Source organism: Triticum dicoccoides, chromosome 5A, assembly GCF_002162155.2.
Source record: "Triticum dicoccoides isolate Atlit2015 ecotype Zavitan chromosome 5A, WEW_v2.0, whole genome shotgun sequence".
NCBI lineage: Eukaryota > Viridiplantae > Streptophyta > Magnoliopsida > Poales > Poaceae > Triticum > Triticum dicoccoides.
The window spans coordinates 694,138,878-694,146,974 of record NC_041388.1 but is presented as its reverse complement, the minus strand read 5'-3'; the positions used below and the strand labels follow the sequence as shown (position 1 = coordinate 694,146,974).

At 56.1% G+C, this 8,097-nt stretch overlaps 1 long non-coding RNA gene across 1 annotated transcript; it reads right to left on the bottom strand.

The window, feature by feature from the left end:
- Positions 1-425: 425 nt before the first annotated feature.
- LOC119298501 lies at positions 426-2,092 on the bottom strand. Its single transcript, XR_005145873.1, has 3 exons — positions 1,443-2,092; positions 948-1,073; positions 426-856 (listed from the first exon to the last, which is right to left on the bottom strand). It is a non-coding gene; the product is annotated as an uncharacterized LOC119298501 (long non-coding RNA).
- Positions 2,093-8,097: the final 6,005 nt, after the last annotated feature.

Sequence of the window (8,097 nt, the reverse complement as noted above, 5' to 3'; positions counted from 1 at the left end):
CTACCGCGACGACGTCCGCCTCGACTCGCGTTACGCTAAGACAGGGTGGCAGTGGTGTCACGTGCTTGTCTCGGCGTCCGTCGTCGCTACCGCGACGACGTCCGCCTCGACTCGCGTTACGCTAAGACAGGGTGACAGTGGTGTCACGTGCTCGTCTTTATGCAAGATGAAAGATACACTTTTCCTGAAAATTACTTCTCATATTCTTAATGACCACATTAATGTCACTGCATGAAAAGATATTACTTTTTCAGAAAACTGCTACAATAAGTGATGACCATTCCACTCCTAACGTCCTCTCTACGTTATATGAATTAGGAACCATATCGCTGCAGGCTGCAGCTTTCATTTCTGTGGATATCTCAATTATTTCAATTTTTCAAGGACAATTGCTCGATATACCACAAAAAAATTACAGACACACATAAACTGGCAATGCGTACAGTCTGCCTGATTATTAGAAAGAGCACCATTATTCAGTATCCAAACATCTTGACATACGAACTACTAAGAAGTTCTCCGTATATATAAAGGAACATATTAAAATGGATTATTCCTTCTTCTTGAGGGGTAAGATGGATCATTCCTTAAATTTTGAATTGTTTGCTACATATTGCTCCTAGTATATTGATACTATTAGTCCTTGATAATGAAATGCACCAACTAATTTATCCTTAAATCTAATTTATTAAATCTAAATAATTCGATTGCCATTTTCTACACAATATTAGTTCTTCAAACCTGCAGATCACTGAATCAGAAAATTGCACTCCATTATCCTTACAACTAGTCTCCGTAATTATAATATGTCATCCATTGAGGTGTGTGTGTGTTCTCCCATCTGTCACACTATGATCTGGTGATGCAAGAATACAAAATCTCAGATCAACAAACAGATTTGACCAATGCTAAACAAATTGATGATTTTCTCAAGGAAAACAACACACCTCTTGATGATCTTGGAAACGTAGTTGTCTAAACGAATGGAATACTCACAGCACTCGACATGCCTGTTATCTTCTCTTTATGACCATTCGCCCGCCAACCTGCTGCAAGCCTGCAGCTGCACGATTCTGCAGTTTACATATGCGTAAATGTTTCTGTTGTAAAACAGCAAAAACAGAGAAGAGGATATATCCAGAATCTTTAAGTGTGAAGATTTAGCACCTAGTGAATATAGATTGTGCCTACATCTATAAGCTTCAAGAAAACAAACTAGGTATCCAAATTAGACTGTATGACATTTAAGCCATAATTATCGGAAAATCTGAAGTATATTGTTGGACAATGATGCAATTCTGAAGGATATAAAATTCCATGTTGCTGGATGCAGGTAATGCAATAACAGGTTCAGCAGCCAGCCATACAAAATTAACTAGTCTGTATGTCAGTAATTGAGGAAAGAATTAGAGGATTCAGATTCCAATGGGGGACTTGCTTACCGCTGCCTCGTTTGCTCATCATTGGCTCGTAGGCGGCTATGTAACGTCATGAGTCACTCTGCTTCCTCTCCAGATGGACGATGAGCAGATCACCTCCCAGCCGCAACGGCCGCCCCGTGCTACACCCAGTCTCGACGTGGCACGGCGCATGACTACCACCACGCAGAGAACGCCGGGGTGCACGGTCATCCTTCTCCCCCACGTACATGACGCAGCCATGTCCGCCACCCTCGAACCGAAGCCCTGCTCCAGCCGCAATGGTGCTGCCCCGTGCTCCCTTTCCCTCCTCCACAACCAAGCCGCGACCTGTGCTCCTCCATCGATCCTCGATTGTGGCGGCCAGATCCGGCACGGACGAGCGCGGCGGCGGCCAGATCCGGCCGGATGTGCACGATGGCACCCAGATCCAGGCGTGTGGCGGCCCCCAACGACCATGTCCTCCCTCCCTCCGTCTCAATCGGCGTGGGTAGGGGAAGTGGGTGCGGCGGCGTGGTGGTGGGGAATATACCAGCAGCCCTAGGCGATGAGTGCGGCGGCGGTGGGAGGAGCCGACAGAGAGGAGGGGGGAGGGAAGCGGCAGGGCAGCTGCGGCGGAGGAGCCGCCGGCAAGGAGGGGGGAGGGAAGCAGCAGGGGAGCTGCGGCGGAGGAATATGAGCGGATCAGGTAAGCGAAAGGGAAAAGGGAAAAACTAGGCTGCGCACGGGAAGGCTTTTCCAAAAAAGGAAACGAGCTAGAAAGGGAAAGGGAACATGAGGTGCGCTACGCGTGGTCGGAATCGATCGCTCTCGCGATCGATCGCCAAGGAGTCGTTTCGCCAACCATGACAAGTCAACGACAAGAATTATTCAGCAAACACCGCAAAGCAACAAAATCTAACAAGATATATCCTTAGATTTTCCATCAGAAAAGAGACTGGCACAGTGCACTAACAGCTCTTTAATTCAATTATGAACACCTATTTTCAGTCAATTGGTCTCAGCTAGTGCTAAACGAAACGAACGTGCGGTTGGAGATCACTCGCACTTATCAAAAATGTCACAGATCACATTGTGCCCCCCTAGAACCTAGTCACCAGAAAGCACGACGCCGATCTTGAGCACCTTCGTTGCAACCAGCTTGGCCCAAGGCTGGCCGTACAAGCTGGGAACGGTTTGGCGATCTCATCTACGACAGATCAAGTCATGGTGGCGATCTCATCTGCGACAGATCAAGTCATGGCCGTCAAATCCCAAATTCAAAGCAGCCCAAACCGCAATCCTGCAGTCTGAGATCCGGGAGCGGCGCATCCCAGGAAACAGGGCGTTCATTATTCACCGAGTCACCGGGGCTTCCCGCGGCGGTGGTGGCGGGCCCATCGGCGTCCGTGAAATGGAAGCAGACGACTAAGGGGAGGGGCAGCGTGTGCCGATGCGGCTCATCTGCACATCGATGTACATTGACGCGAGGTGACCGAGCACGGATGCGTTGGGTGTCGCTCCCCCGTTGAAGGCCGCCGCCGCCATGCGATGCGATGTGCCGGTGAGGAGTTGCGGGCGGCGGCGTGAGGTGAGGGGTGAGCGGCGGAAGCGGGCGGGGGTCTCCAGCAGCGGGCGGAGGCCAAGCTGTGCGGCGATGGTGGATGAGGGGATCGGCGGGGCGGCGAACAGTGCGGGAGGATCGCTGTGCGGCGGCCCGCCTGTGTTGTGGCCAACTGTGGCGAATGGCTGGCGTCCGTTGGGAGGAGGAGGGGGGCGAGAGGTCGTGCGGGCGTGCGTTGGCACCGTTTTTTTTTCGAACATGGGCAGAGTTAGCGATTGATCGAGCGTGGCTTGTTGCGTGGTTGGTAGAGTTAAACACAGAATGATTAAGAGCCATTAGATTTTGATGATAGATGAATGTGATTGTTTGGATCTGCCGCTCTCTTCTTTTTATAGTGGTAGTAGATTCTACATGGTATCAGACGCTGGGCTTCTCCCTCGCCTGTAAACCGCTTCACTCCGCTTCCGCACACCTGCGGTCGCCGGCGCCATGTCGACGCCGCCGCCGCCTCCCCCACCTCCACCACGTCCAGGCTGTGTCTCTGGCGGCTCGCCTGTCACACCTCCCTCCTCTCAGACCATGCACCAGCCCCTGCTCACCCCATCTGCACTTGCCCGCGGGGCTCTCTTCGTTCCAGACCCCACGGCCTCCTCCTCCACGACGCACCAGCCGGTCACCTCCCCACTCGCTGGCGTTTTCATCAACCACCATGTTCCTCTTGTGCTCACCCTAAACCCACCCAATTTCTCTCACTGGCGCACCCTCTTTGAAGTCACCTTCCAGAAGCTCGCCGTCGCAGATCATCTCACCGGACCGCCGCGTCCGCGCGACCCTGCCTGGGCGCAAGACGATGCTCATCTCGTCTCTTGGTTATACAACCGAGTTAGCCCGGAGGTGTTCGGGCTCGTCCACCAGCGCGGTGCCACCGCCGCCGATCTCTGGGCGGCCATCTGCACCCTCTTCCTCGAGAAACGCCGAGCACCAGGTGGTGTTCCTCTCCACCGAGTTTCGCCGCATCGAGCAGGGGAGCTCTTCCATCCTCTCCTTCGCACGGCTCAAGGACTGCGCCGACCGCCTCGCCGAGCTCGGCGCGCCCATCATCGACCGCGACCAGGTGCTCAACATGTTTCAAGGTCTGCACCCGCGTTTTCGCTACGCTATGCCCATTCTGACGATGCAGACTCCCTTCCCGACGTTCCTGCGATGCCGCACATTCTTGCTGCTCGAGGAGAGTCGTATGTCCGCCGACGCCAACACTGAGACTGCGCTGCACGCTGCCCGTGTGCCCAACACCAACACCAGCAGCGGCTCGGGCGGGCAGAATGGCGGCCACGGGCGCAACGGCGGTAGGAACGGGCGCTACAAGGGCAAGGGCCGGGCCAACAACTCCGGCGGGGGCGGCCACCTGACACGCCCTCCCACTCCTGCTGCGGCTCCATGGACTGGCATGGTCCACGCCTGGCCGATGCCCTGGCGTCCCCATGCACCTGGCGCCGGCATCCTTGGACCCCGACCTGGCGGGGGCACACCGTTCGCCGGCACTGCATCTCACTACACCGCCGGGCCAGGCGTTCCAGCGCACGCGCCTCCTGTGGTCTGGCAACCAGGGGTCGTGCCCGCTCACCCTCTGTACGGCGCCCTGGCGAACAACTCCACCAACCCTCCTGGTCCTCCTGGGATCAGAACGCACTCATCCACGCCCTGAACTCCATGTCGATGCAGCAGCAGCAGCCGGCGCCACCAACGGCCGACTGGTACCTCGACACCGGAGCAACATCGCACATGGCGTCTTCGTCTGGTATGCTCTCCTCCTCAGTCCCTTACAATTCATCTCGCATCATTGTCGGTGACGGGAGCACGCTAGCGGTCACGCACACCGGGCAAACCACCATCCCCACCAGCGGCTCCCCCATCTCCCTTCGCAATGTCCTGGTCTCCCCGCACCTGATTAGGAATCTCATTTCAGTTAAAGCTCTCGGCCATGACAATCCTCTCAATGTCGAATTTGATGATCTTGGTTTTTCTGTCAAGGAACGAAGAACAAAGAAGGTGATCCTCCGCTGTAATGCCGTCGATGATGACCTCTTTCCCTTGACGCCCACACCTGCGCTGCCACATGGTCACCACGCCCTCACCGCCACTTCGCGAGATGTGTGGCACCAACGCCTAGGCCATCCAGGCGGAGATGCCCTCAGCCGCACCCTTCTGTCACTCAGGCGTTGATCACACCCCAAGCCAACCTATTGTTTGTCCAACTTGTTAACTAGGAAAGAGCACTAGGCTCCCGTTCGGTTCATCCGATCATGTATCTTTTTTTTCCTTTCAATTAGTGCACTGTGATGTATGGACTGCTCCAGCCCAAAGCAACTTTGGTTGCCATTATTATCTATTACTTCTCGATGATTATAGCCACTTTGCCTAGACATTCCCGTTACGCCACAAATTGGATGTGCTTCCCACCATTCGCACGTTCTTTCAGTTTGCACGCACTCAATTCAACCTTCCCATCCTCATTGTCCAAACTGACAATGGCAAGGAATTTGAGAACGCCGCCTCCCGTGCCCTGTTCTCTTCCCTTGGCACCCAGCTCCGCATGTCGTACCCATACACCTCGCCGCAGAACGAGCGCGCAGAACGAGCCCTGCGCACACTCAACGACATCACCAGATCACTGCTAGTCCATGCTCACATGCCCTACTCGTACTGGGCTGAAGCGCTTCAGACGGCCACTTTCCTCCTCAATCGGCGCCCTTGTTGTCCCCGCCATGATCACATGCCGTTCTTCCTCCTGTACGGCGCCCACCCCGATTACACAGCCCTTCGGGTGTTCGGCTGCCTATGCTATCCGAACCTCACAGCCACCACCCCGCACAAACTTGCTCCTCGGTCGGGGCCTTGTGTTTTCCTCGGCTACTCGCACGAACACAAAGGCTATCGCTGCCTGAATCGCACTACTGGGCGTGTGGTCATCTCACGGCATGTCGTTTTTGACAAGAGCACATTTCCCTTCCAAGAGAACAACGCCTTAGACACACCCACCACACCACCCCTCGCCGACGAGCTCTACTCCATACCGCATGTCCCGTGCCAACCACACACCGTCCGAGCACCCGCTCCGCCGGCGGCCACACCCACACCCCCGTGTTCCCCACAACAAAACGAGCATGCTGCCATGGCAGCCACACCTCTACCTGATCTCACGACAGCCCATCCCGAGCCAATCACACCCGAGCCAAACACACCCGACGTCAATCCACCTGCTTCCCCCGAAGTCTCTCCCCTGCCCTCCTCACCAGCACCACCTTCAGCGCGCTGTCGCGAGTGCCCGGTGCCCACCCACACCATGCGCACCCGTGCTCAGGCCGGTAAGTTCTTCCCAAACCCCAAATATCACCAGAACTACACCACTTCCACGTCTAACGTGATCTCACCCATCCCAAAGAGTGTGCGTGCCGCTTTGCGCGATCCTTGTTGGTTGACTGCGATGTAGGTGGAGTACATGGCACTGATGGCGAACAATACCTGGCGGCTTGTGCCCTGGCAGCGGCGCCAACATCGTCACCGGCAAGTGGCTGTTTCGAGTTTCGACACAAGCTCAAGGCCGACGGCACACTGGAGCGTTACAAGGCGCGTTGGGTTGTTCGCGGCTTCTCCCAGCGCCCGGGTGTCGACTTCGACGAAACCTTCTCGTCGGTCGTCAAGGCGGAACGATCCGTGTCGTCCTCACCATCGCGGCATCGCGGGGCTGGCCAGTCCACCAAATGGACGTCAACAATGCTTTCCTCCACGACCATCTGACGGAGCAGGTGTACTGTCAGCTGCCAGCTGGCTTTGTTGATGCCGACCACCCCGACCACGTCTGCCTCCTCGACAAATCATTGTACGGGTTGAAGCAAGCGCCGCGCGCCTGGTTCGCGCGGTTCGCCGCGTTCGCCTACAGCATCGGGTTCGTCGTCTCGCGCGTGGATCCATCCCTGTTCGTGCTCCAAAGCGACGCCGGTGCCGCCTACTTACTGCTGTACGTCGACAACATAATCCTTGCCGCATCGTCCATCGCTCTACTATGACGACTGCAAGGTCTGCTCTCCGCCGAGTTCTCGATGAAAGACCTCGGGCCGCTTCACTACTTCCTCTGCATCGCTGTGACGCGCACGGCTGACGGGTTCTTCTTGTCGCAACGCAAGTATGCTGAAGAACTCCTCGATACCCGTGGACACGCGCTCCAAACTGTCGGCCGCCGACGGTGCACCCGTCCCCAACGCCTCAGAGTACCGGAGCATTGTCGGCGCCCTTCAGTACATGACCATGACACGGCCGGACATTGCCTACGCGGTGCAGCAGTGCTGCCTCGTCATGCATGACCCCCGCGCTCCGCACCTTGCGCTGGTGAAGCGGATCCTCCGATATCTTCGGGGCACCACCACGCATGGACTGCATCTTCGTCGCGCCGCCTCCCTCGACCTCATTGCCTACTCCGACGCGGACTGGGCGGGCTGCCCGGACACGTGCCGCTCCACTTCCGGCTACGCGGTCTACCTCGGCGACGCCCTGGTCTCTTGGTCGTCCAAACGCCAAGCGACCATGTCTCGCTCCAACGCAGAAGCTGAGTACCGCGCCGTCGCCAACGCCGTAGCTGAGAGTTGTTGGATTCGGCAACTTCTCGATGAGCTTGCTACACCGCTTTGAAAAGCCAGTGTAGTCTTCTGCGACAACATCTCCTCCGTCTACATGGCTGCCAACCCCGTGCATCACCGTCGAACAAAGCACATCGAGTTGGACATCCACTTCGTCCGGGGGAAGGTTGCACTATGTGAACTGCGCGTTCTCCATGTGCCCAGGAGCCAACAGTTCGCCGACGTGCTCACCAAAGGGCTCCCCACGCCAGCATTTGAGGAATTCCGGTCCAGCTTGTGCATCCGACCACCGGACGCTCAACCTCCGGCGGGGTGTTAACAAGTAGCTAGCTTACCCCTCTCTCTCTTCCTGTACGTGCGCACGTCCTGCATGCACGATCCCACGATCCATGCACGTCGCCACACCCCGGCGCTCTGCGCCCTGTTGTAACCGGCTATATATACATGAGTATACACAGGAGAGCACCTAAGGTGCGATTCTACACGCTTAATCCGTCCAACA